The sequence below is a fragment of the Schistocerca americana genome, chromosome 1 (genome assembly GCF_021461395.2).
Source record: "Schistocerca americana isolate TAMUIC-IGC-003095 chromosome 1, iqSchAmer2.1, whole genome shotgun sequence".
In the NCBI taxonomy this organism is placed as follows: domain Eukaryota; kingdom Metazoa; phylum Arthropoda; class Insecta; order Orthoptera; family Acrididae; genus Schistocerca; species Schistocerca americana.
In genome coordinates, this window is record NC_060119.1 from 416,919,324 (window position 1) to 416,939,959 (window position 20,636).

General features: G+C 49.1%; 2 non-coding genes and 4 pseudogenes across 2 annotated transcripts; all 6 read left to right on the forward strand.

Moving 5' to 3' along the window:
• Nucleotides 1-1,067: 1,067 nt before the first annotated feature.
• Nucleotides 1,068-1,267, forward strand: LOC124554067. The gene has a single exon (XR_006968231.1). It is a non-coding gene; the product is annotated as a U2 spliceosomal RNA (small nuclear RNA).
• A 3,283-nt stretch (nt 1,268-4,550) lies between these two features.
• On the forward strand, nt 4,551-4,750 carry LOC124554528. The gene has a single exon (XR_006968402.1). It is a non-coding gene; the product is annotated as a U2 spliceosomal RNA (small nuclear RNA).
• Nucleotides 4,751-8,029: 3,279 nt separating this feature from the next.
• Nucleotides 8,030-8,242, forward strand: LOC124553805 (annotated as a pseudogene).
• A 3,279-nt stretch (nt 8,243-11,521) lies between these two features.
• Nucleotides 11,522-11,734, forward strand: LOC124553809 (annotated as a pseudogene).
• A 3,273-nt stretch (nt 11,735-15,007) lies between these two features.
• Nucleotides 15,008-15,220, forward strand: LOC124553816 (annotated as a pseudogene).
• A 3,278-nt stretch (nt 15,221-18,498) lies between these two features.
• LOC124553820 lies at nt 18,499-18,711 on the forward strand (annotated as a pseudogene).
• Nucleotides 18,712-20,636: the final 1,925 nt, after the last annotated feature.

The window sequence follows — 20,636 nt, forward strand, 5'->3', positions numbered from 1 at the left end:
GGAGGACAGACGACCGTCGGTCATCTGGCACCAAGCTTGGGCTAATATCAACCACCCAGCCCTCCCCACAGAAGTTTCAGCGCTATGGTATCGCGTTGTAAACAATTTAATACCCACTAATCATCGCTTGGCGGCCATCCGCCTATGGCCCTCGGCTGCTTGCGGCCGATGTGGTGACGTAGACACCAGAGAGCATCGTCTCTTATGCCCTCACGTCACAGAAGTGTGGGACCTTGCACGTGTGCTATTAGCGCTGATCGGTGGGACTACACTGGACTATGTGCCAATCGACTGGTTCCTTACCCCTGATATTCAGACCAACCCCCGAAAACGACATAACGCAGTGGTGTGGCTCTTGGGCCACACCATTTTCACGATCTATGACTTTTGCCTCACCGATGCTGTCTCTTTCATGGACTACCTTTGGAGCCAGCATCGCCAGGCGGAATGTGACCGGAAATATACCATTACTTTTGCAAGATTTCTTAAAGTTGCAATGGTTCATGGTTATCAAAAGGTGTTCCAGGCTGAGTAAGGCACCTCGTATAAGAATTGCCTGAGTGTACCCCTGGATCTTTGTCACTCGGACTTTCAAACTACTCTTGACTTAACCATACCCCAGGTTTGATATTGGCCTTCTGGGCCTCACTAGAGTAGACTGTTCTATGATACTGATAATATGGAAATTGGTAACATGGAAATTGTGTGAACGTTGTATGAAAAATTATTGGAAAATTGGAAAGCACATAATCTATCTTAGAGGATTATTACTTCGTTAATTCTATGGGCTATGGGATTATCTCGCCAGTTTCGTTTGAGTGTGCTACCGTCGCTGTTTTTTTTTTTTTTTGCCTTCATTTCTGTCTTTATTTATTTCTTTCTATTTAGTTTTTAACATCATCACTTGCCTCACACCTGCAGAGGGAAGTGTGTTTCTGAGGAGTGTGTCGTCGCCCCCTGAGGCATAGCAGAGTATGCCTCCGCTTTTATTTTCGGTTTATGGCAATAAGTCTTGCTGCTAACAACACCCTGCTTTACGTGCTGCGTCGACACCAGAGAATGGCGGCATTTTTGGAGAGGAAAAGGTAGGCCTATAGGGGAGGTAGGAGGGAAAAAAAGTGTAGTATCTGTTCTTATCAGCTTAATATCTGATACGTCCTGCATTGCACGACCAGAATATTAAACTCATTTTTGGCTTATGACGGAGCTCCAACTCTGTCGCGGGTTGGCTCGGCATTGCAGTACCGTCGGGATCGGCCCACCTAATATTAATTAAAACACAGCCTGAAATGGGTTAACATTCTGCAGTGATCAGATATTCCGCTGGTAGCAAAACTTGTCGTAGTTGTTGATGTGCCCAGTAGTTAGTTGCTTACACACCACGATTTCTTTTAATTAATTTAAGATTATCTTAAGAATTTTTTTTTTTTTTTTTTTTTTTTTTTTTTTTGCGGTTAGCCGGACCGCACTTGCAGCCGCATTACGCTAGGCTGGTAATTTATGGTGGCACAGGACAGTGCCTTCGGATGCCTCGTTAGCGTCTCTTATGGTCCTATCGCAGATAATTTTAATAATATTTTTTGGAGTTATAACCTTAGCTCCTCGCGAACGTCGTCGTCGTCGTCGCCGCCGCACGCACGCAGAATACGTGGTACACACGCACACACACATATACAGTAGGCGGTGGACGATGTAAGCACTCGGCTAGGTGTAGCTCGTGCCAGTATAGCTCGCTCCGGCCTGGCGCTGCTGTGGGGCGGCCTCACGGCTTCTCCACTGGCCTGGCAGCTAGCGGCGTTCAAATGGGAGTCGCAGTTTACTCCTCGACATGGAGGGTGGTACTGGGCTGTTGACGAGTGCTCTCGTATTTTGTCGTTCCCTCCGGCACTTGCTTTTGCGATGTTTTCGACGGTCGCCTGTTGCCATATCGGCCCGCACCACCGTGTGTGACCCCCACATGTGGAGCGTACATGCTGCAAGCATTTAGGCCCTGACACTGCGGTTTTTCATCTCTGGCGGTACTCCGCAAGGATACCGCCCTTCGATTGTGCCATTCCAGCACTAATTGAAGTGCTAGGTTTTCCGGCCTGTTAGGAGACCACTTCTGCAAAATGTGCGAGGAGATTTTTGCTGGTTGCGAGCTACCCGCCGATTTTCTAGCTGTATGTATTGCCCTTAATCCAAAGGTCACAGGCGACTGTCGGGCTAGAGACATACGTCCCATCACCGTTCTTAACACTGTTTATAAGTTGGTGGCACGAAGTGTGGCTTCACGTCTTAAACAGGTAACGAATAAGGTACTTTGTCCCACTCAATCATGTGGCGTTTCGAATCGAACCACCTTCACCACTGCTTCTATATACCGTGATGCTGTCTTACTCACCCACCGCCGACGCTCGTACCCCGGCTGCAATTGATCCCTAGATTTCGCCGGTGCCTTCGATAGGGTGTCCCATCCTTACGTGCTGGCCGTTATGTCGCGGATGGGTTTCGGGGAGCACTTCATAAGAGTCATCCGGCACTTCTTGGATGGAGCAAATTCCACAATCATTGTGAACGGCTGCAGATCACGACCAGTTCCCATCAGATGATCAGTTCGACAAGGGTGTCCCTTGTCAGTGTATTTTATCGCTTTGGACCCCGTGCTGCGTGACATCGGACGGATGGTCGATGGTGTTCCTTTCCCAGGCGTCACCTTCCGCAGTGCGGCATACGCGGATGGTGTAGGTGTGTTTGTAGCAAACGCCAGGGACATCGATTCAGTTCGCCGAGTCCTCCACGTTTATGAACGAGCATCCGGTGCCATTTTAAAATCCAACAAAATGGTGCTAATCCCACTAGGACCACGATCATTGACCATCGAGCGCCCATGGTTCCGGAATGTAGGGGATCAACGTACCTTGGGTCTTGAGGTGACTGCCTGTCCGCAGCGCATGTTAACACTCACGTGCAGGCGGATTCTCACGCGCATCAGAGGACTTTGCGTGAGTCACACTGATCGACGACTCGACCTCCATCAACGAATCCAACTGATTAATACTTACATCCTATAACGGGCATGGTATGTAGCACAACTCCTTACGCTACCGAAACAAACCAGCAGAGCCATCTCACAAACAGTATATTGCCTGTTGTGGCGGCATGCACTATTCAAAGTTGATGCACAGACTTGTACACTGCCAAAGGTCGATGGTGGCCTTGGACTCATTGACTTTCCCCGCAAATGTGCGGCAATCCTGATTCACCGTATCGCCACTTTGCGTGAGATTGACCCAGGTGGGACAACAGCGGTGCTTTTCGACCGTTATCGCCCACAATCGGCGCGTGAACCAGTATGTTTGACACATATTACATTCCGGATGACGGCAGTCAAGGTCTATTACCTCAATCAAAGTTACGTCCTAACAGTGGCCACCGACAAGGCACGCACATCGAAGCGCCTTTACTAGGCGCTTCGAGAGCCAGCCCACACCACATAAATTGGAGGACAGACGACCGTCGGTCATCTGGCACCAAGCTTGGGCTAATATCAACCACCCAGCCCTCCCCACAGAAGTTTCAGCGCTATGGTATCGCGTTGTAAACAATTTAATACCCACTAATCATCGCTTGGCGGCCATCCGCCTATGGCCCTCGGCTGCTTGCGACCGATGTGGTGACGTAGACACCAGAGAGCATCGTCTCTTATGCCCTCACGTCACAGAAGTGTGGGACCTTGCACGTGTGCTATTAGCGCTGATCGGTGGGACTACACTGGACTATGTGCCAATCGACTGGTTCCTTACCCCTGATATTCAGACCAACCCCCGAAAACGACATAACGCAGTGGTGTGGCTCTTGGGCCACACCATTTTCACGATCTATGACTTTTGCCTCACCGATGCTGTCTCTTTCATGGACTACCTTTGGAGCCAGCATCGCCAGGCGGAATGTGACCGGAAATATACCATTACTTTTGCAAGATTTCTTACAGTTGCAATGGTTCATGGTTATCAAAAGGTGTTCCAGGCTGAGTAAGGCACCTCGTATAAGAATTGCCTGAGTGTACCCCTGGATCTTTGTCACTCGGACTTTCAAACTACTCTTGACTTAACCATACCCCAGGTTTGATATTGGCCTTCTGGGCCTCACTAGAGTAGACTGTTCTATGATACTGATAATATGGAAATTGGTAACATGGAAATTGTGTGAACGTTGTATGAAAAATTATTGGAAAATTGGAAAGCACATAATCTATCTTAGAGGATTATTACTTCGTTAATTCTATGGGCTATGGGATTATCTCGCCAGTTTCGTTTGAGTGTGCTACCGTCGCTGTTTTTTTTTTTTTTTTGCCTTCATTTCTGTCTTTATTTATTTCTTTCTATTTAGTTTTTAACATCATCACTTGCCTCACACCTGCAGAGGGAAGTGTGTTTCTGAGGAGTGTGTCGTCGCCCCCTGAGGCATAGCAGAGTATGCCTCCGCTTTTATTTTCGGTTTATGGCAATAAGTCTTGCTGCTAACAACACCCTGCTTTACGTGCTGCGTCGACACCAGAGAATGGCGGCATTTTTGGAGAGGAAAAGGTAGGCCTATAGGGGAGGTAGGAGGGAAAAAAAGTGTAGTATCTGTTCTTACCAGCTTAATATCTGATACGTCCTGCATTGCACGACCAGAATATTAAACTCATTTTTGGCTTATGACGGAGCTCCACCTCTGTCGCGGGTTGGCTCGGCATTGCAGTACCGTCGGGATCGGCCCACCTAATATTAATTAAAACACAGCCTGAAATGGGTTAACATTCTGCAGTGATCAGATATTCCGCTGGTAGCAAAACTTGTCGTAGTTGTTGATGTGCCCAGTAGTTAGTTGCTTACACACCACGATTTCTTTTAATTAATTTAAGATTATCTTAAGAATTTTTTTTTTTTTTTTTTTTTTTTTTTTTTTGCGGTTAGCCGGACCGCACTTGCAGCCGCATTACGCTAGGCTGGTAATTTATGGTGGCACAGGACAGTGCCTTCGGATGCCTCGTTAGCGTCTCTTATGGTCCTATCGCAGATAATTTTAATAATATTTTTTGGAGTTATAACCTTAGCTCCTCGCGAACGTCGTCGTCGTCGTCGCCGCCGCACGCACGCAGAATACGTGGTACACACGCACACACACATATACAGTAGGCGGTGGACGATGTAAGCACTCGGCTAGGTGTAGCTCGTGCCAGTATAGCTCGCTCCGGCCTGGCGCTGCTGTGGGGCGGCCTCACGGCTTCTCCACTGGCCTGGCAGCTAGCGGCGTTCAAATGGGAGTCGCAGTTTACTCCTCGACATGGAGGGTGGTACTGGGCTGTTGACGAGTGCTCTCGTATTTTGTCGTTCCCTCCGGCACTTGCTTTTGCGATGTTTTCGACGGTCGCCTGTTGCCATATCGGCCCGCACCACCGTGTGTGACCCCCACATGTGGAGCGTACATGCTGCAAGCATTTAGGCCCTGACACTGCGGTTTTTCATCTCTGGCGGTACTCCGCAAGGATACCGCCCTTCGATTGTGCCATTCCAGCACTAATTGAAGTGCTAGGTTTTCCGGCCTGTTAGGAGACCACTTCTGCAAAATGTGCGAGGAGATTTTTGCTGGTTGCGAGCTACCCGCCGATTTTCTAGCTGTATGTATTGCCCTTAATCCAAAGGTCACAGGCGACTGTCGGGCTAGAGACATACGTCCCATCACCGTTCTTAACACTGTTTATAAGTTGGTGGCACGAAGTGTGGCTTCACGTCTTAAACAGGTAACGAATAAGGTACTTTGTCCCACTCAATCATGTGGCGTTTCGAATCGAACCACCTTCACCACTGCTTCTATATACCGTGATGCTGTCTTACTCACCCACCGCCGACGCTCGTACCCCGGCTGCAATTGATCCCTAGATTTCGCCGGTGCCTTCGATAGGGTGTCCCATCCTTACGTGCTGGCCGTTATGTCGCGGATGGGTTTCGGGGAGCACTTCATAAGAGTCATCCGGCACTTCTTGGATGGAGCAAATTCCACAATCATTGTGAACGGCTGCAGATCACGACCAGTTCCCATCAGATGATCAGTTCGACAAGGGTGTCCCTTGTCAGTGTATTTTATCGCTTTGGACCCCGTGCTGCGTGACATCGGACGGATGGTCGATGGTGTTCCTTTCCCAGGCGTCACCTTCCGCAGTGCGGCATACGCGGATGGTGTAGGTGTGTTTGTAGCAAACGCCAGGGACGTCGATTCAGTTCGCCGAGTCCTCCACGTTTATGAACGAGCATCCGGTGCCATTTTAAAATCCAACAAAATGGTGCTAATCCCACTAGGACCACGATCATTGACCATCGAGCGCCCATGGTTCCGGATTGTAGGGGATCAACGTATCTTGGGTCTTGAGGTGACTGCCTGTCCGCAGCGCATGTTAACACTCACGTGCAGGCGGATTCTCACGCGCATCAGAGGACTTTGCGTGAGTCACATTGATCGACGACTCGACCTCCATCAACGAATCCAACTGATTAATACTTACATCCTATAACGGGCATGGTATGTAGCACAACTCCTTACGCTACCGAAACAAACCAGCAGAGCCATCTCACAAACAGTATATTGCCTGTTGTGGCGGCATGCACTATTCAAAGTTGATGCACAGACTTGTACACTGCCAAAGGTCGATGGTGGCCTTGGACTCATTGACTTTCCCCGCAAATGTGCGGCAATCCTGATTCACCGTATCGCCACTTTGCGTGAGATTGACCCAGGTGGGACAACAGCGGTGCTTTTCGACCGTTATCGCCCACAATCGGGGCGTGAACCAGTATGTTTGACACATATTACATTCCGGATGACGGCAGTCAAGGTCTATTACCTCAATCAAAGTTACGTCCTAACAGTGGCCACCGACAAGGCACGCACATCGAAACGCCTTTACTAGGCGCTTCGAGAGCCAGCCCACACCACATAAATTGGAGGACAGACGACCGTCGGTCATCTGGCACCAAGCTTGGGCTAATATCAACCACCCAGCCCTCCCCACAGAAGTTTCAGCGCTATGGTATCGCGTTGTAAACAATTTAATACCCACTAATCATCGCTTGGCGGCCATCCGCCTATGGCCCTCGGCTGCTTGCGGCCGATGTGGTGACGTAGACACCAGAGAGCATCGTCTCTTATGCCCTCACGTCACAGAAGTGTGGGACCTTGCACGTGTGCTATTAGCGCTGATCGGTGGGACTACACTGGACTATGTGCCAATCGACTGGTTCCTTACCCCTGATATTCAGACCAACCCCCGAAAACGACATAACGCAGTGGTGTGGCTCTTGGGCCACACCATTTTCACGATCTATGACTTTTGCCTCACCGATGCTGTCTCTTTCATGGACTACCTTTGGAGCCAGCATCGCCAGGCGGAATGTGACCGGAAATATACCATTACTTTTGCAAGATTTCTTAAAGTTGCAATGGTTCATGGTTATCAAAAGGTGTTCCAGGCTGAGTAAGGCACCTCGTATAAGAATTGCCTGAGTGTACCCCTGGATCTTTGTCACTCGGACTTTCAAACTACTCTTGACTTAACCATACCCCAGGTTTGATATTGGCCTTCTGGGCCTCACTAGAGTAGACTGTTCTATGATACTGATAATATGGAAATTGGTAACATGGAAATTGTGTGAACGTTGTATGAAAAATTATTGGAAAATTGGAAAGCACATAATCTATCTTAGAGGATTATTACTTCGTTAATTCTATGGGCTATGGGATTATCTCGCCAGTTTCGTTTGAGTGTGCTACCGTCGCTGTTTTTTTTTTTTTGCCTTCATTTCTGTCTTTATTTATTTCTTTCTATTTAGTTTTTAACATCATCACTTGCCTCACACCTGCAGAGGGAAGTGTGTTTCTGAGGAGTGTGTCGTCGCCCCCTGAGGCATAGCAGAGTATGCCTCCGCTTTCATTTTCGGTTTATGGCAATAAGTCTTGCTGCTAACAACACCCTGCTTTACGTGCTGCGTCGACACTAGAGGATGGCGGCATTTTTGGAGAGGAAAAGGTAGGGCTATAGGGGAGGTAGGAGGGAAAAAAAGTGTAGTATCTGTTCTTATCAGCTTAATATCTGATACGTCCTGCATTGCACGACCAGAATATTAAACTCATTTTTGGCTTATGACGGAGTGCTAGGGGCTTGCTCCACCTCTGTCGCGGGTTGGCTCGGCATTGCAGTACCGTCGGGATCGGCCCACCTAATATTAATTAAAACACAGCCTGAAATGGGTTAACATTCTGCAGTGATCAGATATTCCGCTGGTAGCAAAACTTGTCGTAGTTGTTGATGTGCCCAGTAGTTAGTTGCTTACACACCACGATTTCTTTTAATTAATTTAAGATTATCTTAAGAATTTTTTTTTTTTTTTTTTTTTTTTTTTTTTGCGGTTAGCCGGACCGCACTTGCAGCCGCATTACGCTAGGCTGGTAATTTATGGTGGCACAGGACAGTGCCTTCGGATGCCTCGTTAGCGTCTCTTATGGTCCTATCGCAGATAATTTTAATAATATTTTTTGGAGTTATAACCTTAGCTCCTCGCGAACGTCGTCGTCGTCGTCGCCGCCGCACGCACGCAGAATACGTGGTACACACGCACACACACATATACAGTAGGCGGTGGACGATGTAAGCACTCGGCTAGGTGTAGCTCGTGCCAGTATAGCTCGCTCCGGCCTGGCGCTGCTGTGGGGCGGCCTCACGGCTTCTCCACTGGCCTGGCAGCTAGCGGCGTTCAAATGGGAGTCGCAGTTTACTCCTCGACATGGAGGGTGGTACTGGGCTGTTGACGAGTGCTCTCGTATTTTGTCGTTCCCTCCGGCACTTGCTTTTGCGATGTTTTCGACGGTCGCCTGTTGCCATATCGGCCCGCACCACCGTGTGTGACCCCCACATGTGGAGCGTACATGCTGCAAGCATTTAGGCCCTGACACTGCGGTTTTTCATCTCTGGCGGTACTCCGCAAGGATACCGCCCTTCGATTGTGCCATTCCAGCACTAATTGAAGTGCTAGGTTTTCCGGCCTGTTAGGAGACCACTTCTGCAAAATGTGCGAGGAGATTTTTGCTGGTTGCGAGCTACCCGCCGATTTTCTAGCTGTATGTATTGCCCTTAATCCAAAGGTCACAGGCGACTGTCGGGCTAGAGACATACGTCCCATCACCGTTCTTAACACTGTTTATAAGTTGGTGGCACGAAGTGTGGCTTCACGTCTTAAACAATTAACGAATAAGGTACTTTGTCCCACTCAATCATGTGGCGTTTCGAATCGAACCACCTTCACCACTGCTTCTATATACCGTGATGCTGTCTTACTCACCCACCGCCGACGCTCGTACCCCGGCTGCAATTGATCCCTAGATTTCGCCGGTGCCTTCGATAGGGTGTCCCATCCTTACGTGCTGGCCGTTATGTCGCGGATGGGTTTCGGGGAGCACTTCATAAGAGTCATCCGGCACTTCTTGGATGGAGCAAATTCCACAATCATTGTGAACGGCTGCAGATCACGACCAGTTCCCATCAGATGATCAGTTCGACAAGGGTGTCCCTTGTCAGTGTATTTTATCGCTTTGGACCCCGTGCTGCGTGACATCGGACGGATGGTCGATGGTGTTCCTTTCCCAGGCGTCACCTTCCGCAGTGCGGCATACGCGGATGGTGTAGGTGTGTTTGTAGCAAACGCCAGGGACGTCGATTCAGTTCGCCGAGTCCTCCACGTTTATGAACGAGCATCCGGTGCCATTTTAAAATCCAACAAAATGGTGCTAATCCCACTAGGACCACGATCATTGACCATCGAGCGCCCATGGTTCCGGATTGTAGGGGATCAACGTATCTTGGGTCTTGAGGTGACTGCCTGTCCGCAGCGCATGTTAACACTCACGTGCAGGCGGATTCTCACGCGCATCAGAGGACTTTGCGTGAGTCACACTGATCGACGACTCGACCTCCATCAACGAATCCAACTGATTAATACTTACATCCTATAACGGGCATGGTATGTAGCACAACTCCTTACGCTACCGAAACAAACCAGCAGAGCCATCTCACAAACAGTATATTGCCTGTTGTGGCGGCATGCACTATTCAAAGTTGATGCACAGACTTGTACACTGCCAAAGGTCGATGGTGGCCTTGGACTCATTGACTTTCCCCGCAAATGTGCGGCAATCCTGATTCACCGTATCGCCACTTTGCGTGAGATTGACCCAGGTGGGACAACAGCGGTGCTTTTCGACCGTTATCGCCCACAATCGGCGCGTGAACCAGTATGTTTGACACATATTACATTCCGGATGACGGCAGTCAAGGTCTATTACCTCAATCAAAGTTACGTCCTAACAGTGGCCACCGACAAGGCACGCACATCGAAGCGCCTTTACTAGGCGCTTCGAGAGCCAGCCCACACCACATAAATTGGAGGACAGACGACCGTCGGTCATCTGGCACCAAGCTTGGGCTAATATCAACCACCCAGCCCTCCCCACAGAAGTTTCAGCGCTATGGTATCGCGTTGTAAACAATTTAATACCCACTAATCATCGCTTGGCGGCCATCCGCCTATGGCCCTCGGCTGCTTGCGGCCGATGTGGTGACGTAGACACCAGAGAGCATCGTCTCTTATGCCCTCACGTCACAGAAGTGTGGGACCTTGCACGTGTGCTATTAGCGCTGATCGGTGGGACTACACTGGACTATGTGCCAATCGACTGGTTCCTTACCCCTGATATTCAGACCAACCCCCGAAAACGACATAACGCAGTGGTGTGGCTCTTGGGCCACACCATTTTCACGATCTATGACTTTTGCCTCACCGATGCTGTCTCTTTCATGGACTACCTTTGGAGCCAGCATCGCCAGGCGGAATGTGACCGGAAATATACCATTACTTTTGCAAGATTTCTTAAAGTTGCATTGGTTCATGGTTATCAAAAGGTGTTCCAGGCTGAGTAAGGCACCTCGTATAAGAATTGCCTGAGTGTACCCCTGGATCTTTGTCACTCGGACTTTCAAACTACTCTTGACTTAACCATACCCCAGGTTTGATATTGGCCTTCTGGGCCTCACTAGAGTAGACTGTTCTATGATACTGATAATATGGAAATTGGTAACATGGAAATTGTGTGAACGTTGTATGAAAAATTATTGGAAAATTGGAAAGCACATAATCTATCTTAGAGGATTATTACTTCGTTAATTCTATGGGCTATGGGATTATCTCGCCAGTTTCGTTTGAGTGTGCTACCGTCGCTGTTTTTTTTTTTTTTGGATTCATTTCTGTCTTTATTTATTTCTTTCTATTTAGTTTTTAACATCATCACTTGCCTCACACCTGCAGAGGGAAGTGTGTTTCTGAGGAGTGTGTCGTCGCCCCCTGAGGCATAGCAGAGTATGCCTCCGCTTTCATTTTCGGTTTATGGCAATAAGTCTTGCTGCTAACAACACCCTGCTTTACGTGCTGCGTCGACACTAGAGGATGGCGGCATTTTTGGAGAGGAAAAGGTAGGGCTATAGGGGAGGTAGGAGGGAAAAAAAGTGTAGTATCTGTTCTTATCAGCTTAATATCTGATACGTCCTGCATTGCACGACCAGAATATTAAACTCATTTTTGGCTTATGACGGAGTGCTAGGGGCTTGCTCCACCTCTGTCGCGGGTTGGCTCGGCATTGCAGTACCGTCGGGATCGGCCCACCTAATATTAATTAAAACACAGCCTGAAATGGGTTAACATTCTGCAGTGATCAGATATTCCGCTGGTAGCAAAACTTGTCGTAGTTGTTGATGTGCCCAGTAGTTAGTTGCTTACACACCACGATTTCTTTTAATTAATTTAAGATTATCTTAAGAATTTTTTTTTTTTTTTTTTTTTTTTTTGCGGTTAGCCGGACCGCACTTGCAGCCGCATTACGCTAGGCTGGTAATTTATGGTGGCACAGGACAGTGCCTTCGGATGCCTCGTTAGCGTCTCTTATGGTCCTATCGCAGATAATTTTAATAATATTTTTTGGAGTTATAACCTTAGCTCCTCGCGAACGTCGTCGTCGTCGCCGCCGCACGCACGCAGAATACGTGGTACACACGCACACACACATATACAGTAGGCGGTGGACGATGTAAGCACTCGGCTAGGTGTAGCTCGTGCCAGTATAGCTCGCTCCGGCCTGGCGCTGCTGTGGGGCGGCCTCACGGCTTCTCCACTGGCCTGGCAGCTAGCGGCGTTCAAATGGGAGTCGCAGTTTACTCCTCGACATGGAGGGTGGTACTGGGCTGTTGACGAGTGCTCTCGTATTTTGTCGTTCCCTCCGGCACTTGCTTTTGCGATGTTTTCGACGGTCGCCTGTTGCCATATCGGCCCGCACCACCGTGTGTGACCCCCACATGTGGAGCGTACATGCTGCAAGCATTTAGGCCCTGACACTGCGGTTTTTCATCTCTGGCGGTACTCGGCAAGGATACCGCCCTTCGATTGTGCCATTCCAGCACTAATTGAAGTGCTAGGTTTTCCGGCCTGTTAGGAGACCACTTCTGCAAAATGTGCGAGGAGATTTTTGCTGGTTGCGAGCTACCCGCCGATTTTCTAGCTGTATGTATTGCCCTTAATCCAAAGGTCACAGGCGACTGTCGGGCTAGAGACATACGTCCCATCACCGTTCTTAACACTGTTTATAAGTTGGTGGCACGAAGTGTGGCTTCACGTCTTAAACAGGTAACGAATAAGGTACTTTGTCCCACTCAATCATGTGGCGTTTCGAATCGAACCACCTTCACCACTGCTTCTATATACCGTGATGCTGTCTTACTCACCCACCGCCGACGCTCGTACCCCGGCTGCAATTGATCCCTAGATTTCGCCGGTGCCTTCGATAGGGTGTCCCATCCTTACGTGCTGGCCGTTATGTCGCGGATGGGTTTCGGGGAGCACTTCATAAGAGTCATCCGGCACTTCTTGGATGGAGCAAATTCCACAATCATTGTGAACGGCTGCAGATCACGACCAGTTCCCATCAGATGATCAGTTCGACAAGGGTGTCCCTTGTCAGTGTATTTTATCGCTTTGGACCCCGTGCTGCGTGACATCGGACGGATGGTCGATGGTGTTCCTTTCCCAGGCGTCACCTTCCGCAGTGCGGCATACGCGGATGGTGTAGGTGTGTTTGTAGCAAACGCCAGGGACGTCGATTCAGTTCGCCGAGTCCTCCACGTTTATGAACGAGCATCCGGTGCCATTTTAAAATCCAACAAAATGGTGCTAATCCCACTAGGACCACGATCATTGACCATCGAGCGCCCATGGTTCCGGATTGTAGGGGATCAACGTACCTTGGGTCTTGAGGTGACTGCCTGTCCGCAGCGCATGTTAACACTCACGTGCAGGCGGATTCTCACGCGCATCAGAGGACTTTGCGTGAGTCACACTGATCGACGACTCGACCTCCATCAACGAATCCAACTGATTAATACTTACATCCTATAACGGGCATGGTATGTAGCACAACTCCTTACGCTACCGAAACAAACCAGCAGAGCCATCTCACAAACAGTATATTGCCTGTTGTGGCGGCATGCACTATTCAAAGTTGATGCACAGACTTGTACACTGCCAAAGGTCGATGGTGGCCTTGGACTCATTGACTTTCCCCGCAAATGTGCGGCAATCCTGATTCACCGTATCGCCACTTTGCGTGAGATTGACCCAGGTGGGACAACAGCGGTGCTTTTCGACCGTTATCGCCCACAATCGGCGCGTGAACCAGTATGTTTGACACATATTACATTCCGGATGACGGCAGTCAAGGTCTATTACCTCAATCAAAGTTACGTCCTAACAGTAGCCACCGACAAGGCACGCACATCGAAGCGCCTTTACTAGGCGCTTCGAGAGCCAGCCCACACCACATAAATTGGAGGACAGACGACCGTCGGTCATCTGGCACCAAGCTTGGGCTAATATCAACCACCCAGCCCTCCCCACAGAAGTTTCAGCGCTATGGTATCGCGTTGTAAACAATTTAATACCCACTAATCATCGCTTGGCGGCCATCCGCCTATGGCCCTCGGCTGCTTGCGGCCGATGTGGTGACGTAGACACCAGAGAGCATCGTCTCTTATGCCCTCACGTCACAGAAGTGTGGGACCTTGCACGTGTGCTATTAGCGCTGATCGGTGGGACTACACTGGACTATGTGCCAATCGACTGGTTCCTTACCCCTGATATTCAGACCAACCCCCGAAAACGACATAACGCAGTGGTGTGGCTCTTGGGCCACACCATTTTCACGATCTATGACTTTTGCCTCACCGATGCTGTCTCTTTCATGGACTACCTTTGGAGCCAGCATCGCCAGGCGGAATGTGACCGGAAATATACCATTACTTTTGCAAGATTTCTTACAGTTGCAATGGTTCATGGTTATCAAAAGGTGTTCCAGGCTGAGTAAGGCACCTCGTATAAGAATTGCCTGAGTGTACCCCTGGATCTTTGTCACTCGGACTTTCAAACTACTCTTGACTTAACCATACCCCAGGTTTGATATTGGCCTTCTGGGCCTCACTAGAGTAGACTGTTCTATGATACTGATAATATGGAAATTGGTAACATGGAAATTGTGTGAACGTTGTATGAAAAATTATTGGAAAATTGGAAAGCACATAATCTATCTTAGAGGATTATTACTTCGTTAATTCTATGGGCTATGGGATTATCTCGCCAGTTTCGTTTGAGTGTGCTACCGTCGCTGTTTTTTTTTTTTTTTGCCTTCATTTCTGTCTTTATTTATTTCTTTCTATTTAGTTTTTAACATCATCACTTGCCTCACACCTGCAGAGGGAAGTGTGTTTCTGAGGAGTGTGTCGTCGCCCCCTGAGGCATAGCAGAGTATGCCTCCGCTTTCATTTTCGGTTTATGGCAATAAGTCTTGCTGCTAACAACACCCTGCTTTACGTGCTGCGTCGACACTAGAGGATGGCGGCATTTTTGGAGAGGAAAAGGTAGGGCTATAGGGGAGGTAGGAGGGAAAAAAAGTGTAGTATCTGTTCTTATCAGCTTAATATCTGATACGTCCTGCATTGCACGACCAGAATATTAAACTCATTTTTGGCTTATGACGGAGTGCTAGGGGCTTGCTCCACCTCTGTCGCGGGTTGGCTCGGCATTGCAGTACCGTCGGGATCGGCCCACCTAATATTAATTAAAACACAGCCTGAAATGGGTTAACATTCTGCAGTGATCAGATATTCCGCTGGTAGCAAAACTTGTCGTAGTTGTTGATGTGCCCAGTAGTTAGTTGCTTACACACCACGATTTCTTTTAATTAATTTAAGATTATCTTAAGAATTTTTTTTTTTTTTTTTTTTTTTTTTTTTGCGGTTAGCCGGACCGCACTTGCAGCCGCATTACGCTAGGCTGGTAATTTATGGTGGCACAGGACAGTGCCTTCGGATGCCTCGTTAGCGTCTCTTATGGTCCTATCGCAGATAATTTTAATAATATTTTTTGGAGTTATAACCTTAGCTCCTCGCGAACGTCGTCGTCGTCGTCGCCGCCGCACGCACGCAGAATACGTGGTACACACGCACACACACATATACAGTAGGCGGTGGACGATGTAAGCACTCGGCTAGGTGTAGCTCGTGCCAGTATAGCTCGCTCCGGCCTGGCGCTGCTGTGGGGCGGCCTCACGGCTTCTCCACTGGCCTGGCAGCTAGCGGCGTTCAAATGGGAGTCGCAGTTTACTCCTCGACATGGAGGGTGGTACTGGGCTGTTGACGAGTGCTCTCGTATTTTGTCGTTCCCTCCGGCACTTGCTTTTGCGATGTTTTCGACGGTCGCCTGTTGCCATATCGGCCCGCACCACCGTGTGTGACCCCCACATGTGGAGCGTACATGCTGCAAGCATTTAGGCCCTGACACTGCGGTTTTTCATCTCTGGCGGTACTCGGCAAGGATACCGCCCTTCGATTGTGCCATTCCAGCACTAATTGAAGTGCTAGGTTTTCCGGCCTGTTAGGAGACCACTTCTGCAAAATGTGCGAGGAGATTTTTGCTGGTTGCGAGCTACCCGCCGATTTTCTAGCTGTATGTATTGCCCTTAATCCAAAGGTCACAGGCGACTGTCGGGCTAGAGACATACGTCCCATCACCGTTCTTAACACTGTTTATAAGTTGGTGGCACGAAGTGTGGCTTCACGTCTTAAACAGGTAACGAATAAGGTACTTTGTCCCACTCAATCATGTGGCGTTTCGAATCGAACCACCTTCACCACTGCTTCTATATACCGTGATGCTGTCTTACTCACCCACCGCCGACGCTCGTACCCCGGCTGCAATTGATCCCTAGATTTCGCCGGTGCCTTCGATAGGGTGTCCCATCCTTACGTGCTGGCCGTTATGTCGCGGATGGGTTTCGGGGAGCACTTCATAAGAGTCATCCGGCACTTCTTGGATGGAGCAAATTCCACAATCATTGTGAACGGCTGCAGATCACGACCAGTTCCCATCAGATGATCAGTTCGACAAGGGTGTCCCTTGTCAGTGTATTTTATCGCTTTGGACCCCGTGCTGCGTGACATCGGACGGATGGTCGATGGTGTTCCTTTCCCAGGCGTCACCTTCCGCAGTGCGGCATACGCGGATGGTGTAGGTGTGTTTGTAGCAAACGCCAGGGACATCGATTCAGTTCGCCGAGTCCTCCACGTTTATGAACGAGCATCCGGTGCCATTTTAAAATCCAACAAAATGGTGCTAATCCCACTAGGACCACGATCATTGACCATCGAGCGCCCATGGTTCCGGATTGTAGGGGATCAACGTACCTTGGGTCTTGAGGTGACTGCCTGTCCGCAGCGCATGTTAACACTCACGTGCAGGCGGATTCTCACGCGCATCAGAGGACTTTGCGTGAGTCACACTGATCGACGACTCGACCTCCATCAACGAATCCAACTGATTAATACTTACATCCTATAACGGGCATGGTATGTAGCACAACTCCTTACGCTACCGAAACAAACCAGCAGAGCCATCTCACAAACAGTATATTGCCTGTTGTGGCGGCATGCACTATTCAAAGTTGATGCACAGACTTGTACACTGCCAAAGGTCGATGGTGGCCTTGGACTCATTGACTTTCCCCGCAAATGTGCGGCAATCCTGATTCACCGTATCGCCACTTTGCGTGAGATTGACCCAGGTGGGACAACAGCGGTGCTTTTCGACCGTTATCGCCCACAATCGGCGCGTGAACCAGTATGTTTGACACATATTACATTCCGGATGACGGCAGTCAAGGTCTATTACCTCAATCAAAGTTACGTCCTAACAGTAGCCACCGACAAGGCACGCACATCGAAGCGCCTTTACTAGGCGCTTCGAGAGCCAGCCCACACCACATAAATTGGAGGACAGACGACCGTCGGTCATCTGGCACCAAGCTTGGGCTAATATCAACCACCCAGCCCTCCCCACAGAAGTTTCAGCGCTATGGTATCGCGTTGTAAACAATTTAATACCCACTAATCATCGCTTGGCGGCCATCCGCCTATGGCCCTCGGCTGCTTGCGGCCGATGTGGTGACGTAGACACCAGAGAGCATCGTCTCTTATGCCCTCACGTCACAGAAGTGTGGGACCTTGCACGTGTGCTATTAGCGCTGATCGGTGGGACTACACTGGACTATGTGCCAATCGACTGGTTCCTTACCCCTGATATTCAGACCAACCCCCGAAAACGACATAACGCAGTGGTGTGGCTCTTGGGCCACACCATTTTCACGATCTATGACTTTTGCCTCACCGATGCTGTCTCTTTCATGGACTACCTTTGGAGCCAGCATCGCCAGGCGGAATGTGACCGGAAATATACCATTACTTTTGCAAGATTTCTTACAGTTGCAATGGTTCATGGTTATCAAAAGGTGTTCCAGGCTGAGTAAGGCACCTCGTATAAGAATTGCCTGAGTGTACCCCTGGATCTTTGTCACTCGGACTTTCAAACTACTCTTGACTTAACCATACCCCAGGTTTGATATTGGCCTTCTGGGCCTCACTAGAGTAGACTGTTCTATGATACTGATAATATGGAAATTGGTAACATGGAAATTGTGTGAACGTTGTATGAAAAATTATTGGAAAATTGGAAAGCACATAATCTATCTTAGAGGATTATTACTTCGTTAATTCTATGGGCTATGGGATTATCTCGCCAGTTTCGTTTGAGTGTGCTACCGTCGCTGTTTTTTTTTTTTTTGCCTTCATTTCTGTCTTTATTTATTTCTTTCTATTTAGTTTTTAACATCATCACTTGCCTCACACCTGCAGAGGGAAGTGTGTTTCTGAGGAGTGTGTCGTCGCCCCCTGAGGCATAGCAGAGTATGCCTCCGCTTTCATTTTCGGTTTATGGCAATAAGTCTTGCTGCTAACAACACCCTGCTTTACGTGCTGCGTCGACACTAGAGGATGGCGGCATTTTTGGAGAGGAAAAGGTAGGGCTATAGGGGAGGTAGGAGGGAAAAAAAGTGTAGTATCTGTTCTTATCAGCTTAATATCTGATACGTCCTGCATTGCACGACCAGAATATTAAACTCATTTTTGGCTTATGACGGAGTGCTAGGGGCTTGCTCCACCTCTGTCGCGGGTTGGCTCGGCATTGCAGTACCGTCGGGATCGGCCCACCTAATATTAATTAAAACACAGCCTGAAATGGGTTAACATTCTGCAGTGATCAGATATTCCGCTGGTAGCAAAACTTGTCGTAGTTGTTGATGTGCCCAGTAGTTAGTTGCTTACACACCACGATTTCTTTTAATTAATTTAAGATTATCTTAAGAATTTTTTTTTTTTTTTTTTTTTTTTTTGCGGTTAGCCGGACCGCACTTGCAGCCGCATTACGCTAGGCTGGTAATTTATGGTGGCACAGGACAGTGCCTTCGGATGCCTCGTTAGCGTCTCTTATGGTCCTATCGCAGATAATTTTAATAATATTTTTTGGAGTTATAACCTTAGCTCCTCGCGAACGTCGTCGTCGTCGTCGCCGCCGCACGCACGCAGAATACGTGGTACACACGCACACACACATATACAGTAGGCGGTGGACGATGTAAGCACTCGGCTAGGTGTAGCTCGTGCCAGTATAGCTCGCTCCGGCCTGGCGCTGCTGTGGGGCGGCCTCACGGCTTCTCCACTGGCCTGGCAGCTAGCGGCGTTCAAATGGGAGTCGCAGTTTACTCCTCGACATGGAGGGTGGTACTGGGCTGTTGACGAGTGCTCTCGTATTTTGTCGTTCCCTCCGGCACTTGCTTTTGCGATGTTTTCGACGGTCGCCTGTTGCCATATCGGCCCGCACCACCGTGTGTGACCCCCACATGTGGAGCGTACATGCTGCAAGCATTTAGGCCCTGACACTGCGGTTTTTCATCTCTGGCGGTACTCGGCAAGGATACCGCCCTTCGATTGTGCCATTCCAGCACTAATTGAAGTGCTAGGTTTTCCGGCCTGTTAGGAGACCACTTCTGCAAAATGTGCGAGGAGATTTTTGCTGGTTGCGAGCTACCCGCCGATTTTCTAGCTGTATGTATTGCCCTTAATCCAAAGGTCACAGGCGACTGTCGGGCTAGAGACATACGTCCCATCACCGTTCTTAACACTGTTTATAAGTTGGTGGCACGAAGTGTGGCTTCACGTCTTAAACAGGTAACGAATAAGGTACTTTGTCCCACTCAATCATGTGGCGTTTCGAATCGAACCACCTTCACCACTGCTTCTATATACCGTGATGCTGTCTTACTCACCCACCGCCGACGCTCGTACCCCGGCTGCAATTGATCCCTAGATTTCGCCGGTGCCTTCGATAGGGTGTCCCATCCTTACGTGCTGGCCGTTATGTCGCGGATGGGTTTCGGGGAGCACTTCATAAGAGTCATCCGGCACTTCTTGGATGGAGCAAATTCCACAATCATTGTGAACGGCTGCAGATCACGACCAGTTCCCATCAGATGATCAGTTCGACAAGGGTGTCCCTTGTCAGTGTATTTTATCGCTTTGGACCCCGTGCTGCGTGACATCGGACGGATGGTCGATGGTGTTCCTTTCCCAGGCGTCACCTTCCGCAGTGCGGCATACGCGGATGGTGTAGGTGTGTTTGTAGCAAACGCCAGGGACATCGATTCAGTTCGCCGAGTCCTCCACGTTTATGAACGAGCATCCGGTGCCATTTTAAAATCCAACAAAATGGTGCTAATCCCACTAGGACCACGATCATTGACCATCGAGCGCCCATGGTTCCGGATTGTAGGGGATCAACGTACCTTGGGTCTTGAGGTGACTGCCTGTCCGCAGCGCATGTTAACACTCACGTGCAGGCGGATTCTCACGCGCATCAGAGGACTTTGCGTGAGTCACACTGATCGACGACTCGACCTCCATCAACGAATCCAACTGATTAATACTTACATCCTATAACGGGCATGGTATGTAGCACAACTCCTTACGCTACCGAAACAAACCAGCAGAGCCATCTCACAAACAGTATATTGCCTGTTGTGGCGGCATGCACTATTCAAAGTTGATGCACAGACTTGTACACTGCCAAAGGTCGATGGTGGCC